Source organism: Hemitrygon akajei, chromosome 14 (genome assembly GCF_048418815.1).
Source record: "Hemitrygon akajei chromosome 14, sHemAka1.3, whole genome shotgun sequence".
Classification (NCBI taxonomy): Eukaryota; Metazoa; Chordata; class Chondrichthyes; order Myliobatiformes; family Dasyatidae; genus Hemitrygon; species Hemitrygon akajei.
In genome coordinates, this window is record NC_133137.1 from 3,835,579 (window position 1) to 3,858,563 (window position 22,985).

Here is a 22,985-nt window from a genome sequence, read left to right on the forward strand (position 1 = left end):
GATGAGGACTGGTCTATGATCCCTTTTGTTACGGTAAGTCTCCGGCAACAATGAACATAGAATTGAGACAGGTTCTTTATAGACAAATAAACAATTTATTAAACTCTGCTCAACAAAAAAAGTAAACAAATGACTAACTTAACTGGAAGTTAACTTTTATATGGCAAATTGAATAGTTCTTAAAACTATAAATGTGAACACAGTTCTTAAAGTGGTAAATGCGAATATCCAAATGATTTTTACCGTGAATTAAGAGACTTTCCTGAAGTAACAAATTCCTTGATGTGTCGTTAACTGCTGATCCCAGCCAAAATATGCCTTGCCCGAAAGACTCACGATGAAGGAAATAAAAACGGCTTAAAGGAACTGACCTTTTCCTTGGCGAATAACACTGCTCCAACCCTTTCTGCTCTTACAAGGGAGCATTATCTCGGATGCAGGTTATATTTCCTGAACGACGATCCAGTAAGGTCGATCCTGTATTAAACCGCCGACGAACACCAACTTTACTCTATCCTTTGGGGTTTCCATACTTTGGTAAATGCTTCACTCTCCAGCTGAATTACAAAGGTAGATCAAACCAAAACTGGCAGCATTTGGCAAAACTGCCGGCAATAACCTTTCAGACTTAAGATAGAAAGTAAAACTCCACTTTAGAACAAAACTGCGTCATGAGATCAATACGCAGCATAACGGAGTAACTGACGAATTAAACAATGAACTAACCTGCATCACAGCAAGGCTTTCCATTTTATACCTGTTGGAACAGGCCATCACATGACCTCACACTGGTGGGAAAATTACATCATGTGACCTCACACTGGCAGAAAAATTACATCACCCCACCATCATAAGACCACTACATCATGCTCACCAAATACTCAATCATATCATGGTCATAAGACAATCACAAGATACACATGGGGTATGTAACACCTCCCACCAAAAAAAGAATTTTGGTCTGTCATGAGCAAAATTTTTACAATCAACTAATTACCTAAAAAAATACAAGATGTATAACATCTACAACATACACTATATACATAGTACTATCATAAGCACCTTACAAATTAATATTGTTATGATGCGGCAACAATGAATATAAAATTGAGACAGGCTTTTTTAATAAACAAACAAAACACTTATTAGACACTGCTCAATAAAAAACTAAAAGTAAACTGGTGCACCATCAATAACTCTTGGAGATGGGAGGTAAACGATAGGCTTTTATTAGCTGCAAGAGACCACCACACAACATCCTGGAGACTGAGGGAGGAACAGTGCCTCCAACCGCCTTTATACAGGGGTCTGTGGGAGGAGCCACTGGAGCAGTCAGTAAAGGGGCATGTCCAGACAGGTATATGTAGTTCACCACATAAACAAACGACTGACTTAACCGGAAGTTAACTGCTATACAGCAACTCGAACAGTTCTTAAAGTGAGAAATGCAAACACAGTTCTTAAAAGTGGTAAATGTAAAAGTCCAAATGATTTACACAGTGAATTAAGAGAGGCTTTCCTGAAGTAACAATTCCTCGATGACGTGACGTTACTGCTGATCCCAGCTGAAATATACCATGCCCGAAAGATTTATGATGAAGGAAAAACGTTGTTCACAGTTTTCTTTACCCTTTGATGTCCACCCAAGGGCACAATATTAGCTGAAGTTAAAATCTCATTCCGATAAACTTTAGGAACAACTACCTGGTGAACAACCTTCCATTCATCACTTGCAGGAATTGTAGGTGATCTCCACTTCCTCATTAATATTCCTTTCTCAAAATAATACCCTACTGACACCTTATCAATTTCACTATCCGGAAAAGCTTGTTCCTTTAATTTGATAATCTCAGGGTCTCTACTCTGCTCTGTTATCATCTCTTTCCGAGACAAAGACAAATCTTCAAGGTCAGACTTACTCCAAGAATCTTGTTCAAACAATGAAGGTAAGAAAGTTTCTGACACATCCTCAAAATTCAAATCCCGAGTTGAACAGTCATGGGTAACAACCTCATCCTGCACATCAAGCTTTTTAGCCATAGCTCCAGTTACAACACAGGAGGCACCTGTGTTAGAATCCATCCGTGGTTCCTCTGACTTTATTGTCAAATGCACTTCAGGAAAAATTTGTCCATCGGCTAAGTTATTCCCTAACAATAGAGAAACATCATTTCCAGGTAAGCTGGGTTGTAGTCCTATTTTAACAGGTTCTGTAACTATGCCTGACCCTAAATTTACTATGTAAATGTAACAGGCATAAGGGCACTCCCAACACCTTGTATATAGTTTACCTCACCAGTGTCAGACTCATCACTAAACTTTAACACACTGTCTAACATTAGCGATTGAGAAGCTCCAGTATCCCTAAGGATTTTTATTGGCACCAGAGTGGATCCCTCTTTCAAGGATACAAATCCTTTGGTTATAAAATGATCATATCCCCCCCTTTAACTTGGTTAGACTCTGACAAAGCTTCATGTTTATTTATCAAACTCTGTGAATTTACAGGTGTTTCAATATGTTGCACACAAGCATCTGGGACTGCTTCCTTCTCCTTCTTTTTCAATTGGAAACAGTTAGCTATTATGTGCCCAGGTTTCTTACAATAATTACAAATGGGACCAAACTGTCTGTCCTTCACATGTTTTCCTTCCTCCTTCCCTTTCTCACTAACCTCTGATTTAATTTCTAGTTTACCTTGACTCTCTGTGCTATTTTTCTTTTTAAAAGTTTTACCCTGAGAAAAGTTACTCATATGGATTAAAGCATACTCATCAGCTAATTTAGCAGACCCCTGCAATGTAGCAGTGTCCCTCTCATTTAAGTATGTACTTACTTCAACAGGGATGCTCATTTTAAATTCCTCCACTAAAAATCAACTCTTTCAATTTATTATACACTCTATTCACATTTTTAGAGGAAACCCATCTCTCAAAACACACATAGGCAAATTCCACGTAAGTTTTTTCCATGGATTTCTTCAAATTTCTGAATCTTTCTTTATAAGCTTCTGGAACCAGTTCATACACTTTCAGTATATGCTGCTTCACAATATCATAATCAAGTGCTTGCTCAGCAGTTAAAGCTGTATAAACATGTTGTGCTTTGCCTCTAATTACACTCTGTAACATCATTGGCCATTTCTCTTTCTGCCACTCTGAAATCAGAGCAAGTTTCAAAATGTTGAAAATATTTACCCACTTCCATTTCATTAAATGGAGGAGCTAATATAACTTTTCTACTCGTAACAAACTGTTTCCTAGAACCAGAGGACTGATTCTCGGACCTTAATTTTTCCATCGCAAGTTCAAATTCCCTCTTGTTATTTTCAGTTTCTAACTGACTTAGTTCCAAGTCAGCTTCCAATTGTTCCTGTTTTAACTCAGCTTCTATTCTAAGCTTTTCTAGCGCTATCTGTTCCAGGTGTAACTGGATTGCTGCTTCACTTACAGGGAACCTATCTAACTCCGCGTCATCAAAAACACCCTAATTTATATAGTGTTCCACAATTTTCCTCTGAATTACTGGCTTTGTTGTAGCCTTCAAAATACCTTTAAGTTCCAACCTGCTAGAAACCTCAGATACATCTCTCTCTTTTGCTTTCGCTAATAACTCCAGTTCTGGCGATGCCAGAAAGTCATCAATATTCATTGCTGCCGAATACCACCCACAAACCAATCAAACAAAAGAATCGGGAATTACCCTTTTCCAAATCAGATCGATAATCAAACAAGCACTTAAGCTCAAAATGGAACACATCCAGGCAAGCCCCCATTTGTTACAAAACGTCTCCGGCAACAATGAATATAGAATTGAGACAGGTTCTTTATAAACAAATAAACATTTTATTAAACTCTGCTCAACAAAAAGAATGAAAAGTAAACAAGCAACTAACTTAACCGGAAGTTAACTGCTATACGGCAACTCGAACAGCTCTTAAAATGATAAATGCAAACAGTTCTTAAAGTGGTAAATGCAGGTCCAAATGATTTATACATTCAATTAAGTGACTATCCTGAAGTAACAAATTCCTCAACAATGTGTCATTACTGCTGATCCCAGCCGAAATATGCCTTGCCTGAAAGACTCATGATGAAGGAAATAAAAACGGCTTAAAGGAACTCACCTTTTCTGTGGTGAATAACACTGTCCCAACCCTTTCTGTTCTTACAAGGGAACAGTTATCTTGGATGCAGGTTATATTTCCTGAACAACGATCCAGTACGGTCGATCCTGTATTAAACCGCCGACGACACCAACTTTACTCGATCCTTTGGTAAATGCTTCACTCTCCAGCTGAATTACAAAGGTAGATCAAACCAAAACTGGCAGCATTTGGCAAAACTGCCGGCAATAACCTTTCAGACTTAAGATAGAAAGTAAAACTCCACTTTAGAACAAAATTGTGTCATGAGATGAATGTGCAGCATAACGGAGTAACTGACAAATTAAACAACGAACTAACCTGCGCCACAGCAGGGCTTTCCCGTTTTATACCTGTTGGAACAGGCCATCAGATGACCTCTCACTGGCGGGAAAATTACATTATGTCCACCATCACAAGACCATTACATCATGCTCAGCAGTGACTCAATTACATCATGGTCATAAGACAGTCACAAGATACCCACGAGGTATGTAACACCTCGATGACGACTGGTCTGTGATCCCTCAATGTGGACTGGTCTGTGATCCCTCGATGTGGACTGGTTTGTAATCCCTCGATGAGGACTGGTTTGTGATCCCTCGCTGAGGACTGGTCTGTGATCCCTCGCTGAGGACTGGTCTGTGATCCCTCGCTGAGAACTGGTCTGTGATCCCTCGCTGAGGACTGGCGTGTGATCCCTCGCTGAGGACTGGCGTGTGATCCCTCGCTGAGGACTGGTCTGTGATCCCTCGCTGAGGACTGGCTTGTGATCCCTCGCTGAGGACTGGCTTGTGATCCCTCCATGAGGATGGGTTTGTGATCCCTCGCTGAGGACTGGTCTGTGATCCCTCGCTGAGGACTGGTCTGTGATCCCTCGCTGAGGATAGGTCTGTGATCCCTCGTTGAGAACTGGTCTGTGATGCTTCAATGAGAACTGGTCTGATGTCCCTCCATGAGGACTGGTGTGTGATACCTCGAAGAGGACTGGTGAGTGATCCCTCACTGAGGACTGGTGTTTCATCCCTCGATGAGCTCCAGTGTGTGATCTCTCGATGAGGACTGATCTGTTATCCCTCGATTAGAACAGGTCTGTGATCCCTCGATGAGGAGTGGTTAGTGATCGCTCGATGAGGTCTGGTGTGTGATTCTTCTATGAGATCCAGTGTGTGTTCCCTCGAGGAGATCCAGTGTGTGATCCCTTGATGAGGACTTGTGTGTGATCCCTTGACGACAACTCATGTGTGATCTCTCAATCAGGACTGTTCTGTGATCTTTCGATGGGGACAGGTGTGTGATCCCTTGATCAGAACTGGTCTGTGATCCCTCGATGAGGACTGGTGTTTGATCCCTCGATGAGGACTGGTGTTTGATCCCTCGATGAGGACTGATCTGTAATCCCTCGATGAGGACTGATCTGTGATCCCTCGATGAGGACTGATCTGTGATCCCTCGATGAGGACTGGTCTGTGATCCCTCGATGAGAACTGGTCTGTGATCCCTCAAGGAGGATTGGTCTGTGAACCCACAATGAGCACCTGTCTGTGATCCCTCAATGAGGGCTGGTGCATGATCTCTCAATGAAGACCGGTGCGTGATCCCTCGATGAGGGCTGGTGTGTGAACACTGGTTTAAGATTGGTCTAAGATCCGTTGATGAGGACTGGTGTGTGATCATTTGATGATGACTGGTCTCGGATCCCTCAATGAAGTCCAGTTTGTGATGCCTCGATGACAACTGGTCTGTAATCCCTCGATGAAGACTGGTGTGTGATCCCTCGATGAGGACTGGTGTTTGATACATTGATGTCAACTGGTCTGTGATCCCTCCATGAGCACTGGTCCGTAATACCTTGATTAGGACTGGCCTCTAATTCCTCCATGAGAACTGGTGCGTGATCGCTCGATGAGGACTGGTGTTTGATCCCTCGATGAGGACTGATCTGTGATCCCTCGATGAGCACCTGTCTGTGATCCCTCGATGAGGGCTGGTGCATGATCTCTCAATGAAGACCGGTGCGTGATCCCTCGATGAGGGCTGGTGTGTGAACACTGCTTTAAGATTGGTCTAAGATCCGTTGATGAGGACTGGTGTGTGATCCCTCGATGAGGACTGGTGTTTGATACATTGATGTCAACTGGTCTGTGATCCCTCCATGAGCACTGGTCTGTAGTACCTTGATTAGGACTGGCCTCTAATTCCTCCATGAGGACTGGTGCGTGATTGCTCGATGAGGAGTGGTGTGTGATCCCTTGATGAAGACTGCTCTGTGAACCCTCAATGAGGACTGGTATGTGTTCCCTCAATGACGTCTGGTGTGTGATCCCTCAAGGAGGTCCAGTATGTTATCCCTCCATGAGGACTTGCGTGTGATCCCTCGATGGGCACTGGTCTGTCATCCCTCGTTGAGAACTGGTCTGTGATGCCTCGATGAGAACCGGTCTGTTGTCCCTCCATGAGGACTAGTAATGTGTTCCCTCGATAATGACTCCTCTGTGAAATCTTGATGAGGACTGGTCTGGGATCCCTCGATGAGGACCAGACAGTGATCCCTAGATGCAGACTGGTGTGTGATCCCTCAATGAAAATTGGTCTGTGTTCCCTCGATGAGGACTGGTTTGTGTTCCCTCAATGAGGACTGGTTTGTGATCCCTCGATGAGGACGTCTGTCATCCCTCGTTGAGAACTGGTCTGTGATGCCTCGATGAGGTCCGGTGTGTGATCCCTCGAGGAGATCTGGTGTGTGATCCCTCGAGGAGGTCCGGTGTGTGATCCCTCAAGGAGGTCCGGTGTGTGATCCCTCGATGATGTCTGGTCTGTGATCCCTCGATGATGTCTGGTCTGTGATCCCTCGATGAGGACCAGTCTGTGATCCCTGGATGCAGACTGGTGTGTGATCCCTCGATGAAAACTGGTCTGTGTTCTCTCGATAAGGACTGGTTTGTGACCCCTCAATGAGGACTGATTTGTGACCTTTCGATGAGGACTGGTCTATGATCCCTTTTGTTACGGTAAGTCTCCGGCAACAATGAACATAGAATTGAGACAGGTTCTTTATAGACAAATAAACAATTTATTAAACTCTGCTCAACAAAAAAAGTAAACAAATGACTAACTTAACTGGAAGTTAACTTTTATATGGCAAATTGAATAGTTCTTAAAACTATAAATGTGAACACAGTTCTTAAAGTGGTAAATGCGAATATCCAAATGATTTTTACCGTGAATTAAGAGACTTTCCTGAAGTAACAAATTCCTTGATGTGTCGTTAACTGCTGATCCCAGCCAAAATATGCCTTGCCCGAAAGACTCACGATGAAGGAAATAAAAACGGCTTAAAGGAACTGACCTTTTCCTTGGCGAATAACACTGCTCCAACCCTTTCTGCTCTTACAAGGGAGCATTATCTCGGATGCAGGTTATATTTCCTGAACGACGATCCAGTAAGGTCGATCCTGTATTAAACCGCCGACGAACACCAACTTTACTCTATCCTTTGGGGTTTCCATACTTTGGTAAATGCTTCACTCTCCAGCTGAATTACAAAGGTAGATCAAACCAAAACTGGCAGCATTTGGCAAAACTGCCGGCAATAACCTTTCAGACTTAAGATAGAAAGTAAAACTCCACTTTAGAACAAAACTGCGTCATGAGATCAATACGCAGCATAACGGAGTAACTGACGAATTAAACAATGAACTAACCTGCATCACAGCAAGGCTTTCCATTTTATACCTGTTGGAACAGGCCATCACATGACCTCACACTGGTGGGAAAATTACATCATGTGACCTCACACTGGCAGAAAAATTACATCACCCCACCATCATAAGACCACTACATCATGCTCACCAAATACTCAATCATATCATGGTCATAAGACAATCACAAGATACACATGGGGTATGTAACACCTCCCACCAAAAAAAGAATTTTGGTCTGTCATGAGCAAAATTTTTACAATCAACTAATTACCTAAAAAAATACAAGATGTATAACATCTACAACATACACTATATACATAGTACTATCATAAGCACCTTACAAATTAATATTGTTATGATGCGGCAACAATGAATATAAAATTGAGACAGGCTTTTTTAATAAACAAACAAAACACTTATTAGACACTGCTCAATAAAAAACTAAAAGTAAACTGGTGCACCATCAATAACTCTTGGAGATGGGAGGTAAACGATAGGCTTTTATTAGCTGCAAGAGACCACCACACAACATCCTGGAGACTGAGGGAGGAACAGTGCCTCCAACCGCCTTTATACAGGGGTCTGTGGGAGGAGCCACTGGAGCAGTCAGTAAAGGGGCATGTCCAGACAGGTATATGTAGTTCACCACATAAACAAACGACTGACTTAACCGGAAGTTAACTGCTATACAGCAACTCGAACAGTTCTTAAAGTGAGAAATGCAAACACAGTTCTTAAAAGTGGTAAATGTAAAAGTCCAAATGATTTACACAGTGAATTAAGAGAGGCTTTCCTGAAGTAACAATTCCTCGATGACGTGACGTTACTGCTGATCCCAGCTGAAATATACCATGCCCGAAAGATTTATGATGAAGGAAAAACGTTGTTCACAGTTTTCTTTACCCTTTGATGTCCACCCAAGGGCACAATATTAGCTGAAGTTAAAATCTCATTCCGATAAACTTTAGGAACAACTACCTGGTGAACAACCTTCCATTCATCACTTGCAGGAATTGTAGGTGATCTCCACTTCCTCATTAATATTCCTTTCTCAAAATAATACCCTACTGACACCTTATCAATTTCACTATCCGGAAAAGCTTGTTCCTTTAATTTGATAATCTCAGGGTCTCTACTCTGCTCTGTTATCATCTCTTTCCGAGACAAAGACAAATCTTCAAGGTCAGACTTACTCCAAGAATCTTGTTCAAACAATGAAGGTAAGAAAGTTTCTGACACATCCTCAAAATTCAAATCCCGAGTTGAACAGTCATGGGTAACAACCTCATCCTGCACATCAAGCTTTTTAGCCATAGCTCCAGTTACAACACAGGAGGCACCTGTGTTAGAATCCATCCGTGGTTCCTCTGACTTTATTGTCAAATGCACTTCAGGAAAAATTTGTCCATCGGCTAAGTTATTCCCTAACAATAGAGAAACATCATTTCCAGGTAAGCTGGGTTGTAGTCCTATTTTAACAGGTTCTGTAACTATGCCTGACCCTAAATTTACTATGTAAATGTAACAGGCATAAGGGCACTCCCAACACCTTGTATATAGTTTACCTCACCAGTGTCAGACTCATCACTAAACTTTAACACACTGTCTAACATTAGCGATTGAGAAGCTCCAGTATCCCTAAGGATTTTTATTGGCACCAGAGTGGATCCCTCTTTCAAGGATACAAATCCTTTGGTTATAAAATGATCATATCCCCCCCTTTAACTTGGTTAGACTCTGACAAAGCTTCATGTTTATTTATCAAACTCTGTGAATTTACAGGTGTTTCAATATGTTGCACACAAGCATCTGGGACTGCTTCCTTCTCCTTCTTTTTCAATTGGAAACAGTTAGCTATTATGTGCCCAGGTTTCTTACAATAATTACAAATGGGACCAAACTGTCTGTCCTTCACATGTTTTCCTTCCTCCTTCCCTTTCTCACTAACCTCTGATTTAATTTCTAGTTTACCTTGACTCTCTGTGCTATTTTTCTTTTTAAAAGTTTTACCCTGAGAAAAGTTACTCATATGGATTAAAGCATACTCATCAGCTAATTTAGCAGACCCCTGCAATGTAGCAGTGTCCCTCTCATTTAAGTATGTACTTACTTCAACAGGGATGCTCATTTTAAATTCCTCCACTAAAAATCAACTCTTTCAATTTATTATACACTCTATTCACATTTTTAGAGGAAACCCATCTCTCAAAACACACATAGGCAAATTCCACGTAAGTTTTTTCCATGGATTTCTTCAAATTTCTGAATCTTTCTTTATAAGCTTCTGGAACCAGTTCATACACTTTCAGTATATGCTGCTTCACAATATCATAATCAAGTGCTTGCTCAGCAGTTAAAGCTGTATAAACATGTTGTGCTTTGCCTCTAATTACACTCTGTAACATCATTGGCCATTTCTCTTTCTGCCACTCTGAAATCAGAGCAAGTTTCAAAATGTTGAAAATATTTACCCACTTCCATTTCATTAAATGGAGGAGCTAATATAACTTTTCTACTCGTAACAAACTGTTTCCTAGAACCAGAGGACTGATTCTCGGACCTTAATTTTTCCATCGCAAGTTCAAATTCCCTCTTGTTATTTTCAGTTTCTAACTGACTTAGTTCCAAGTCAGCTTCCAATTGTTCCTGTTTTAACTCAGCTTCTATTCTAAGCTTTTCTAGCGCTATCTGTTCCAGGTGTAACTGGATTGCTGCTTCACTTACAGGGAACCTATCTAACTCCGCGTCATCAAAAACACCCTAATTTATATAGTGTTCCACAATTTTCCTCTGAATTACTGGCTTTGTTGTAGCCTTCAAAATACCTTTAAGTTCCAACCTGCTAGAAACCTCAGATACATCTCTCTCTTTTGCTTTCGCTAATAACTCCAGTTCTGGCGATGCCAGAAAGTCATCAATATTCATTGCTGCCGAATACCACCCACAAACCAATCAAACAAAAGAATCGGGAATTACCCTTTTCCAAATCAGATCGATAATCAAACAAGCACTTAAGCTCAAAATGGAACACATCCAGGCAAGCCCCCATTTGTTACAAAACGTCTCCGGCAACAATGAATATAGAATTGAGACAGGTTCTTTATAAACAAATAAACATTTTATTAAACTCTGCTCAACAAAAAGAATGAAAAGTAAACAAGCAACTAACTTAACCGGAAGTTAACTGCTATACGGCAACTCGAACAGCTCTTAAAATGATAAATGCAAACAGTTCTTAAAGTGGTAAATGCAGGTCCAAATGATTTATACATTCAATTAAGTGACTATCCTGAAGTAACAAATTCCTCAACAATGTGTCATTACTGCTGATCCCAGCCGAAATATGCCTTGCCTGAAAGACTCATGATGAAGGAAATAAAAACGGCTTAAAGGAACTCACCTTTTCTGTGGTGAATAACACTGTCCCAACCCTTTCTGTTCTTACAAGGGAACAGTTATCTTGGATGCAGGTTATATTTCCTGAACAACGATCCAGTACGGTCGATCCTGTATTAAACCGCCGACGACACCAACTTTACTCGATCCTTTGGTAAATGCTTCACTCTCCAGCTGAATTACAAAGGTAGATCAAACCAAAACTGGCAGCATTTGGCAAAACTGCCGGCAATAACCTTTCAGACTTAAGATAGAAAGTAAAACTCCACTTTAGAACAAAATTGTGTCATGAGATGAATGTGCAGCATAACGGAGTAACTGACAAATTAAACAACGAACTAACCTGCGCCACAGCAGGGCTTTCCCGTTTTATACCTGTTGGAACAGGCCATCAGATGACCTCTCACTGGCGGGAAAATTACATTATGTCCACCATCACAAGACCATTACATCATGCTCAGCAGTGACTCAATTACATCATGGTCATAAGACAGTCACAAGATACCCACGAGGTATGTAACACCTCGATGACGACTGGTCTGTGATCCCTCAATGTGGACTGGTCTGTGATCCCTCGATGTGGACTGGTTTGTAATCCCTCGATGAGGACTGGTTTGTGATCCCTCGCTGAGGACTGGTCTGTGATCCCTCGCTGAGGACTGGTCTGTGATCCCTCGCTGAGAACTGGTCTGTGATCCCTCGCTGAGGACTGGCGTGTGATCCCTCGCTGAGGACTGGCGTGTGATCCCTCGCTGAGGACTGGTCTGTGATCCCTCGCTGAGGACTGGCTTGTGATCCCTCGCTGAGGACTGGCTTGTGATCCCTCCATGAGGATGGGTTTGTGATCCCTCGCTGAGGACTGGTCTGTGATCCCTCGCTGAGGACTGGTCTGTGATCCCTCGCTGAGGATAGGTCTGTGATCCCTCGTTGAGAACTGGTCTGTGATGCTTCAATGAGAACTGGTCTGATGTCCCTCCATGAGGACTGGTGTGTGATACCTCGAAGAGGACTGGTGAGTGATCCCTCACTGAGGACTGGTGTTTCATCCCTCGATGAGCTCCAGTGTGTGATCTCTCGATGAGGACTGATCTGTTATCCCTCGATTAGAACAGGTCTGTGATCCCTCGATGAGGAGTGGTTAGTGATCGCTCGATGAGGTCTGGTGTGTGATTCTTCTATGAGATCCAGTGTGTGTTCCCTCGAGGAGATCCAGTGTGTGATCCCTTGATGAGGACTTGTGTGTGATCCCTTGACGACAACTCATGTGTGATCTCTCAATCAGGACTGTTCTGTGATCTTTCGATGGGGACAGGTGTGTGATCCCTTGATCAGAACTGGTCTGTGATCCCTCGATGAGGACTGGTGTTTGATCCCTCGATGAGGACTGGTGTTTGATCCCTCGATGAGGACTGATCTGTAATCCCTCGATGAGGACTGATCTGTGATCCCTCGATGAGGACTGATCTGTGATCCCTCGATGAGGACTGGTCTGTGATCCCTCGATGAGAACTGGTCTGTGATCCCTCAAGGAGGATTGGTCTGTGAACCCACAATGAGCACCTGTCTGTGATCCCTCAATGAGGGCTGGTGCATGATCTCTCAATGAAGACCGGTGCGTGATCCCTCGATGAGGGCTGGTGTGTGAACACTGGTTTAAGATTGGTCTAAGATCCGTTGATGAGGACTGGTGTGTGATCATTTGATGATGACTGGTCTCGGATCCCTCAATGAAGTCCAGTTTGTGATGCCTCGATGACAACTGGTCTGTAATCCCTCGATGAAGACTGGTGTGTGATCCCTCGATGAGGACTGGTGTTTGATACATTGATGTCAACTGGTCTGTGATCCCTCCATGAGCACTGGTCCGTAATACCTTGATTAGGACTGGCCTCTAATTCCTCCATGAGAACTGGTGCGTGATCGCTCGATGAGGACTGGTGTTTGATCCCTCGATGAGGACTGATCTGTGATCCCTCGATGAGCACCTGTCTGTGATCCCTCGATGAGGGCTGGTGCATGATCTCTCAATGAAGACCGGTGCGTGATCCCTCGATGAGGGCTGGTGTGTGAACACTGCTTTAAGATTGGTCTAAGATCCGTTGATGAGGACTGGTGTGTGATCCCTCGATGAGGACTGGTGTTTGATACATTGATGTCAACTGGTCTGTGATCCCTCCATGAGCACTGGTCTGTAGTACCTTGATTAGGACTGGCCTCTAATTCCTCCATGAGGACTGGTGCGTGATTGCTCGATGAGGAGTGGTGTGTGATCCCTTGATGAAGACTGCTCTGTGAACCCTCAATGAGGACTGGTATGTGTTCCCTCAATGACGTCTGGTGTGTGATCCCTCAAGGAGGTCCAGTATGTTATCCCTCCATGAGGACTTGCGTGTGATCCCTCGATGGGCACTGGTCTGTCATCCCTCGTTGAGAACTGGTCTGTGATGCCTCGATGAGAACCGGTCTGTTGTCCCTCCATGAGGACTAGTAATGTGTTCCCTCGATAATGACTCCTCTGTGAAATCTTGATGAGGACTGGTCTGGGATCCCTCGATGAGGACCAGACAGTGATCCCTAGATGCAGACTGGTGTGTGATCCCTCAATGAAAATTGGTCTGTGTTCCCTCGATGAGGACTGGTTTGTGTTCCCTCAATGAGGACTGGTTTGTGATCCCTCGATGAGGACGTCTGTCATCCCTCGTTGAGAACTGGTCTGTGATGCCTCGATGAGGTCCGGTGTGTGATCCCTCGAGGAGATCTGGTGTGTGATCCCTCGAGGAGGTCCGGTGTGTGATCCCTCAAGGAGGTCCGGTGTGTGATCCCTCGATGATGTCTGGTCTGTGATCCCTCGATGATGTCTGGTCTGTGATCCCTCGATGAGGACCAGTCTGTGATCCCTGGATGCAGACTGGTGTGTGATCCCTCGATGAAAACTGGTCTGTGTTCTCTCGATAAGGACTGGTTTGTGACCCCTCAATGAGGACTGATTTGTGACCTTTCGATGAGGACTGGTCTATGATCCCTTTTGTTACGGTAAGTCTCCGGCAACAATGAACATAGAATTGAGACAGGTTCTTTATAGACAAATAAACAATTTATTAAACTCTGCTCAACAAAAAAAGTAAACAAATGACTAACTTAACTGGAAGTTAACTTTTATATGGCAAATTGAATAGTTCTTAAAACTATAAATGTGAACACAGTTCTTAAAGTGGTAAATGCGAATATCCAAATGATTTTTACCGTGAATTAAGAGACTTTCCTGAAGTAACAAATTCCTTGATGTGTCGTTAACTGCTGATCCCAGCCAAAATATGCCTTGCCCGAAAGACTCACGATGAAGGAAATAAAAACGGCTTAAAGGAACTGACCTTTTCCTTGGCGAATAACACTGCTCCAACCCTTTCTGCTCTTACAAGGGAGCATTATCTCGGATGCAGGTTATATTTCCTGAACGACGATCCAGTAAGGTCGATCCTGTATTAAACCGCCGACGAACACCAACTTTACTCTATCCTTTGGGTTTCCATACTTTGGTAAATGCTTCACTCTCCAGCTGAATTACAAAGGTAGATCAAACCAAAACTGGCAGCATTTGGCAAAACTGCCGGCAATAACCTTTCAGACTTAAGATAGAAAGTAAAACTCCACTTTAGAACAAAACTGCGTCATGAGATCAATACGCAGCATAACGGAGTAACTGACGAATTAAACAATGAACTAACCTGCATCACAGCAAGGCTTTCCATTTTATACCTGTTGGAACAGGCCATCACATGACCTCACACTGGTGGGAAAATTACATCATGTGACCTCACACTGGCAGAAAAATTACATCACCCCACCATCATAAGACCACTACATCATGCTCACCAAATACTCAATCATATCATGGTCATAAGACAATCACAAGATACACATGGGGTATGTAACACCTCCCACCAAAAAAAGAATTTTGGTCTGTCATGAGCAAAATTTTTACAATCAACTAATTACCTAAAAAAATACAAGATGTATAACATCTACAACATACACTATATACATAGTACTATCATAAGCACCTTACAAATTAATATTGTTATGATGCGGCAACAATGAATATAAAATTGAGACAGGCTTTTTTAATAAACAAACAAAACACTTATTAGACACTGCTCAATAAAAAACTAAAAGTAAACTGGTGCACCATCAATAACTCTTGGAGATGGGAGGTAAACGATAGGCTTTTATTAGCTGCAAGAGACCACCACACAACATCCTGGAGACTGAGGGAGGAACAGTGCCTCCAACCGCCTTTATACAGGGGTCTGTGGGAGGAGCCACTGGAGCAGTCAGTAAAGGGGCATGTCCAGACAGGTATATGTAGTTCACCACATAAACAAACGACTGACTTAACCGGAAGTTAACTGCTATACAGCAACTCGAACAGTTCTTAAAGTGAGAAATGCAAACACAGTTCTTAAAAGTGGTAAATGTAAAAGTCCAAATGATTTACACAGTGAATTAAGAGAGGCTTTCCTGAAGTAACAATTCCTCGATGACGTGACGTTACTGCTGATCCCAGCTGAAATATACCATGCCCGAAAGATTTATGATGAAGGAAAAACGTTGTTCACAGTTTTCTTTACCCTTTGATGTCCACCCAAGGGCACAATATTAGCTGAAGTTAAAATCTCATTCCGATAAACTTTAGGAACAACTACCTGGTGAACAACCTTCCATTCATCACTTGCAGGAATTGTAGGTGATCTCCACTTCCTCATTAATATTCCTTTCTCAAAATAATACCCTACTGACACCTTATCAATTTCACTATCCGGAAAAGCTTGTTCCTTTAATTTGATAATCTCAGGGTCTCTACTCTGCTCTGTTATCATCTCTTTCCGAGACAAAGACAAATCTTCAAGGTCAGACTTACTCCAAGAATCTTGTTCAAACAATGAAGGTAAGAAAGTTTCTGACACATCCTCAAAATTCAAATCCCGAGTTGAACAGTCATGGGTAACAACCTCATCCTGCACATCAAGCTTTTTAGCCATAGCTCCAGTTACAACACAGGAGGCACCTGTGTTAGAATCCATCCGTGGTTCCTCTGACTTTATTGTCAAATGCACTTCAGGAAAAATTTGTCCATCGGCTAAGTTATTCCCTAACAATAGAGAAACATCATTTCCAGGTAAGCTGGGTTGTAGTCCTATTTTAACAGGTTCTGTAACTATGCCTGACCCTAAATTTACTATGTAAATGTAACAGGCATAAGGGCACTCCCAACACCTTGTATATAGTTTACCTCACCAGTGTCAGACTCATCACTAAACTTTAACACACTGTCTAACATTAGCGATTGAGAAGCTCCAGTATCCCTAAGGATTTTTATTGGCACCAGAGTGGATCCCTCTTTCAAGGATACAAATCCTTTGGTTATAAAATGATCATATCCCCCCCTTTAACTTGGTTAGACTCTGACAAAGCTTCATGTTTATTTATCAAACTCTGTGAATTTACAGGTGTTTCAATATGTTGCACACAAGCATCTGGGACTGCTTCCTTCTCCTTCTTTTTCAATTGGAAACAGTTAGCTATTATGTGCCCAGGTTTCTTACAATAATTACAAATGGGACCAAACTGTCTGTCCTTCACATGTTTTCCTTCCTCCTTCCCTTTCTCACTAACCTCTGATTTAATTTCTAGTTTACCTTGACTCTCTGTGCTATTTTTCTTTTTAAAAGTTTTACCCTGAGAAAAGTTACTCATATGGATTAAAGCATACTCATCAGCTAATTTAGCAGACCCCTGCAATGTAGCAGTGTCCCTCTCATTTAAGTATGTACTTACTTCAACAGGGATGCTCATTTTAAATTCCTCCACTAAAAATCAACTCTTTCAATTTATTATACACTCTATTCACATTTTTAGAGGAAACCCATCTCTCAAAACACACATAGGCAAATTCCACGTAAGTTTTTTCCATGGATTTCTTCAAATTTCTGAATCTTTCTTTATAAGCTTCTGGAACCAGTTCATACACTTTCAGTATATGCTGCTTCACAATATCATAATCAAGTGCTTGCTCAGCAGTTAAAGCTGTATAAACATGTTGTGCTTTGCCTCTAATTACACTCTGTAACATCATTGGCCATTTCTCTTTCTGCCACTCTGAAATCAGAGCAAGTTTCAAAATGTTGAAAATATTTACCCACTTCCATTTCATTAAATGGAGGAGCTAATATAACTTTTCTACTCGTAACAAACTGTTTCCTAGAACCAGAGGACTGATTCTCGGACCTTAATTTTTCCATCGCAAGTTCAAATTCCCTCTTGTTATTTTCAGTTTCTAACTGACTTAGTTCCAAGTCAGCTTCCAATTGTTCCTGTTTTAACTCAGCTTCTATTCTAAGCTTTTCTAGCGCTATCTGTTCCAGGTGTAACTGGATTGCTGCTTCACTTACAGGGAACCTATCTAACTCCGCGTCATCAAAAACACCCTAATTTATATAGTGTTCCACAATTTTCCTCTGAATTACTGGCTTTGTTGTAGCCTTCAAAATACCTTTAAGTTCCAACCTGCTAGAAACCTCAGATACATCTCTCTCTTTTGCTTTCGCTAATAACTCCAGTTCTGGCGATGCCAGAAAGTCATCAATATTCATTGCTGCCGAATACCACCCACAAACCAATCAAACAAAAGAATCGGGAATTACCCTTTTCCAAATCAGATCGATAATCAAACAAGCACTTAAGCTCAAAATGGAACACATCCAGGCAAGCCCCCATTTGTTACAAAACGTCTCCGGCAACAATGAATATAGAATTGAGACAGGTTCTTTATAAACAAATAAACATTTTATTAAACTCTGCTCAACAAAAAGAATGAAAAGTAAACAAGCAACTAACTTAACCGGAAGTTAACTGCTATACGGCAACTCGAACAGCTCTTAAAATGATAAATGCAAACAGTTCTTAAAGTGGTAAATGCAGGTCCAAATGATTTATACATTCAATTAAGTGACTATCCTGAAGTAACAAATTCCTCAACAATGTGTCATTACTGCTGATCCCAGCCGAAATATGCCTTGCCTGAAAGACTCATGATGAAGGAAATAAAAACGGCTTAAAGGAACTCACCTTTTCTGTGGTGAATAACACTGTCCCAACCCTTTCTGTTCTTACAAGGGAACAGTTATCTTGGATGCAGGTTATATTTCCTGAACAACGATCCAGTACGGTCGATCCTGTATTAAACCGCCGACGACACCAACTTTACTCGATCCTTTGGTAAATGCTTCACTCTCCAGCTGAATTACAAAGGTAGATCAAACCAAAACTGGCAGCATTTGGCAAAACTGCCGGCAATAACCTTTCAGACTTAAGATAGAAAGTAAAACTCCACTTTAGAACAAAATTGTGTCATGAGATGAATGTGCAGCATAACGGAGTAACTGACAAATTAAACAACGAACTAACCTGCGCCACAGCAGGGCTTTCCCGTTTTATACCTGTTGGAACAGGCCATCAGATGACCTCTCACTGGCGGGAAAATTACATTATGTCCACCATCACAAGACCATTACATCATGCTCAGCAGTGACTCAATTACATCATGGTCATAAGACAGTCACAAGATACCCACGAGGTATGTAACACCTCGATGACGACTGGTCTGTGATCCCTCAATGTGGACTGGTCTGTGATCCCTCGATGTGGACTGGTTTGTAATCCCTCGATGAGGACTGGTTTGTGATCCCTCGCTGAGGACTGGTCTGTGATCCCTCGCTGAGGACTGGTCTGTGATCCCTCGCTGAGAACTGGTCTGTGATCCCTCGCTGAGGACTGGCGTGTGATCCCTCGCTGAGGACTGGCGTGTGATCCCTCGCTGAGGACTGGTCTGTGATCCCTCGCTGAGGACTGGCTTGTGATCCCTCGCTGAGGACTGGCTTGTGATCCCTCCATGAGGATGGGTTTGTGATCCCTCGCTGAGGACTGGTCTGTGATCCCTCGCTGAGGACTGGTCTGTGATCCCTCGCTGAGGATAGGTCTGTGATCCCTCGCTGAGGACTGGCTTGTGATCCCTCGCTGAGGACTGGCTTGTGATCCCTCGCTGAGGACTGGCTTGTGATCCCTCCATAAGGATGGGTTTGTGATCCCTCGCTGAGGACTGGTCTGTGATCCCTCGCTGAGGACTGGTTTGTGATCCCTCACTGAGGACTGGCTTGTGATCCCTCCATGAGGATGGGTTTGTGATCCCTCGCTGAGGACTGGCTTGTGATCCCTCCATGAGGATGGGTTTGTGATCCCTCGCTGAGGACTGGTTTGTGATCCCTCGATGAGGACTGGCTTGTGATCCCTCGATGAGGACTGGCTTGTGATCCCTCGCTGAGGACGGGTTTGTGATCCCTCCATGAGGATGGGTTTGTGATCCCTCGCTGAGGACTGGCTTGTGATCCCTCCACGAGGATGGGTTTGTGATCCCTCGCTGAGGACTGGCTTGTGATCCCTCCATGAGGATGGGTTTGTGATCCCTCGCTGAGGACTGGCTTGTGATCCCTCGCTGAGGACTGGTGTGTGATCCCTCGCTGAGGACTGGTGTGTGATCCCTCGCTGAGGACTGGTGTGTGATCCCTCGCTGAGGACTGGTTTGTGATCCCTCGCTGAGGACTGGTGTGTGATCCCTCGCTGAGGACTGGTTTGTGATCCCTCCACGAGGATGGGTTTGTGATCCCTCGCTGAGGACTGGCTTGTGATCCCTCCATGAGGACTGGGTTTGTGATCCCTCGCTGAGGACTGGCTTGTGATCCCTCGCTGAGGACTGGTGTGTGATCCCTCGCTGAGGACTGGTTTGTGATCCCTCGCTGAGGACTGGTGTGTGATCCCTCGCTGAGGACTGGTTTGTGATCCCTCGCTGAGGACTGGTGTGTGATCCCTCGCTGAGGACTGGTTTGTGATCCCTCGCTGAGGACTGGCATGTGATCCCTCGCTGAGGACTGGCTTGTGATCCCTCCATGAGGATGGGTTTGTGATCCCTCGCTGAGGACTGGTTTGTGATCCCTCCACGAGGATGGGTTTGTGATCCCTCGCTGAGGACTGGCTTGTGATCCCTCGCTGAGGACTGGCTTGTGATCCCTCGCTGAGGACTGGTTTGTGATCCCTCCACGAGGATGGGTTTGTGATCCCTCGCTGAGGACTGGCTTGTGATCCCTCGCTGAGGACTGGCTTGTGATCCCTCGCTGAGGACTGGTTTGTGATCCTTCCACGAGGATGGGTTTGTGATCCCTCGCTGAGGACTGGCTTGTGATCCCTCGCTGAGGACTGGCTTGTGATCCCTCGCTGAGGACTGGTTTGTGATCCCTCCACGAGGATGGGTTTGTGATCCCTCGCTGAGGACTGGCTTGTGATCCCTCGCTGAGGACTGGCTTGTGATCCCTCGCTGAGGACTGGCTTGTGATCCCTCGCTGAGGACTGGCTTGTGATCCCTCGCTGAGGACTGGTTTGTGATCCCTCGCTGAGGACTGGCGTGTGATCCCTCGCTGAGGACTGGCGTGTGATCCCTCGCTGAGGACTGGCGTGTGATCCCTCGCTGAGGACTGGTTTGTGATCCCTCGCTGAGGACTGGTGTGTGATCCCTCGCTGAGGACTGGTTTGTGATCCCTCGCTGAGGACTGGTGTGTGATCCCTCGCTGAGGACTGGTGTGTGATCCCTCGCTGAGGATGGGTTTGTGATCCCTCGCTGAGGACTGGTGTGTGATCCCTCGCTGAGGACTGGTTTGTGATCCCTCGCTGAGGACTGGTGTGTGATCCCTCGCTGAGGACTGGCGTGTGATCCCTCGCTGAGGACTGGCGTGTGATCCCTCGCTGAGGACTGGCGTGTGATCCCTCGATGAAGTCCGGTGTGTGATCCCTCGATGAAGTCCGGTGTGTGATCCCTCGATGAAGTCCGGTGTGTGATCCCTCGACTTACCCTACCAGAATTCCACAATGACACCACTCAGTCAGATGATCCATTTCACTCTACCTCCCTCCTCGTCACCGCCTGAGATCACAGCAGATGCGAGTGTCACTGGGCGATAATCTCTGAGGTAGCTCTCCCTGCTCTTCTTGGGCCCTGGGATGACTGTCACCCTTCTGAAGCAGCTGGGAGCCTCCGACTGCAGAAGTGAGAGATTGATCATGTCCTTCCAGTTGGTTGGCACAGGTTTTCAGAGCCCTACCATGTACTCCATCAAGCCCTGCCTCTTGTTCATGATATTTCATATTTCACTCATCAGAAAAGGTAACTAACTTTATCTAATGTACAATAATACAATGTACTCACAGGGAAAGTCACAACCTATAATGTATTACAAAACTTCACGCCACAAGCTATGCACATTATAGAGGAAAAATACACTTCACAGCACAGAGAAGAGACTCGGTTTACAATCTGCAAAAGCTCTCCAAACTATGATGACCCATCCCTGCATATAATGCACATGCAGCACAGCATGGCTACAGACCCTGCCTTTCTTATACAACATCACATTCCACAGCACAAGAACAGACTCGTGAAAAATGTACAATAACGTGCTCCTCAGCCTGTCATTTCAAAGATCAATGATCTACCTTAATCACCATATACATGTGGTATTAGACATTTGCTGTGGTGTGTGGGCGCAACATACAAAAGACAGCATTCAAAGTTCAAATTAAATGTATTGTCAAAGTACATACACATTACCATACAGAACCCAGGCATTTATTTCCTTGTGGGTACCTCAGTAACTACACCCTATCCTCGTTATATGCGGGGGGATACGTTCCTCACACTGGACGCATAAAATGAAAAGCATAGTGCGAACAATCATTTAAATCGAGAACCTAGGTTCCAGATGTGCTTTATCTGTAACTTATTCACATTTTCATACCAACACGACACAAAAGCAGCAGTATATGTATTACAGTATATTCTGTCATCAATTTAAGGTAATATTCAGCGTAAGTTGAAAGTTAACATACGAGGGATTACAGTACTCACCAACAGTGGCAGGTGTGTTCGCTCCGGGAGAGGATTGGGTGTTGTGGCGTCGGGATCATATCGAGCACGGCAAGGGGTGAAGGAAGACTCACAGAACTCCCGGCAGCAGGAGATGACACCGGGTTGAAGAAAGTGGAGAGGGTTGTTTGCTTGGCAGGATTTTGTTTTTCCAGCATAAATTTCCTCGTAGGGAAGAAGGGTTGACGGCGATGTTGTGTTCGGCGGCAGAAAACGCTCTGTTATATTACGGTGAATGTTGTCCAAATGTTTCGGATGGGTTGGCGCATTGTCAAGCAACAGAAGATCTTTGAAGGCAAGATTCTGTTCCCGGTAGTAGCGTCCCAGAGCTGTGTTACCTTCACCTGATGCCGCGCTGTTTATAATTTCCAATTTTTCTTCAGCCGCTCGGCTGACGGCCCAGGACGTGACATCGGACGCTTAGGAGGCATCGTTAAATATTTCAAGCACAAAATCACTGCACCGTAGGTAGAACCAACAAAAGTTCAAGAGCGCAAGATCGCACATCCAGTCGTTGCCGAAACCAATGCAAGACTAGCGGGAGAGAGACCGTGAGGCGTGCGCACGTGACCTGCGTTGGCGGGAAGGCGGGCGCCTCTCGTCCCGACCGTGAGGCGTGCGCACGTGACCTGCGTTGGCGGGAAGGCGGGCGCCTCTCGTCCCGACCGTGAGGCGTGCGCACGTGACCTGCGTTGGCGGGGAGGCGGCCGCCTCT